Source organism: Echinops telfairi, unplaced genomic scaffold (assembly GCF_000313985.2).
Source record: "Echinops telfairi isolate 266 unplaced genomic scaffold, ASM31398v2 ScPeMD7_7;HRSCAF=31, whole genome shotgun sequence".
Lineage (NCBI taxonomy): Eukaryota > Metazoa > Chordata > Mammalia > Afrosoricida > Tenrecidae > Echinops > Echinops telfairi.
The window spans coordinates 3545487-3546653 of record NW_022103904.1 but is presented as its reverse complement, the minus strand read 5'-3'; positions in this window follow the sequence as shown (position 1 = coordinate 3546653).

The window sequence follows — 1167 nt, the reverse complement described above, 5'->3', positions numbered from 1 at the left end:
TCCTTTCCCCTCTTCTCCACTCCCTTTTCCCACTCTTTCATCGGAATCTCATGGGTGATTGTTGTAGAAACTAAACTGATTTACATTCCTTATTAACTGGTCATTCAATTAAGTTATGGGATTTCACAATGCAGTAATTATATTAAACGCAAGAGTAATAAATATTTCAAACTCATTGCAAACTCTTTTCTGTTCTAGTACGATCTGTGTTCATGAAGTATTGACCTTGATTGCAGCTCTACGGTGGATGGCCATGTGCTGCAACATGCAGGGAGAGGTCTCTTCCCAGCCTCAGACTCAGTGACGTCGTGCGGGTAACTTGCAATTGGCCTAGAGAATGTATTTACATCATAACAATAAGTGTGCCCTACAAATCAGAACCTAATCGCTTTGTTGATTGTCTAGACTTTGGGAAAGTGATAGAGAAAATGTTGATTATGTAGATTAAATTTGAAAGTGTGTTCTGTCTGTAGTCTTTACTCTTTTTGTTACTGTTTGTGACTAGTTCAAATTTGAGAACATGGTTTTCCAATGTTCAGCCACTTTTCTCCAGTTCAGCTAAAGAAGGCTGCTCACATTACAGACAAATGAGTGAAATTCTGCTACAATGCATTTTTTATGCAAACATTATGTGTATTTTGCAAATCAGGCAACCTCCTTTCATATTAATTCCCTATGTGTTCTTTGTGTGCATTATATGAGTATTCACATAGTTGTGTTGGCATATTGTTTGTGAAAATACAGTAGTTTTCATTGTCCCACTTTCATTCGTTAACTCAAACATATACATGCAAGTGTCTTGGGGGGGATGGGGGAAAGGAAGCTATTGTTAAGTACTTACCAACATGCTCCTGCTACCAGTGCTCTTCAAATATGAGCTTCCTTTACAATGAATTTATTTTTCTGAGTCAGGAAGAAAACACATTGCTTGACAGATTTCTTTTCCAAATTGTGGGATTCATTTATATGTGTCTGCTTACATATGCTTACAATTAGTTGCCTTTAGTTTTATATTTAGTAGGTTGCCTTTATTAAGAGAAAGAGTCATATGGCGTCATACACAGTTTTATATAAATCTTATAATTCCATGTCTTGTCTGCTGTTTGAATCAGACATGCCTCTAGACAATTTTATACTCTGTAGTATGAAAGCACCAATCAGGAATAT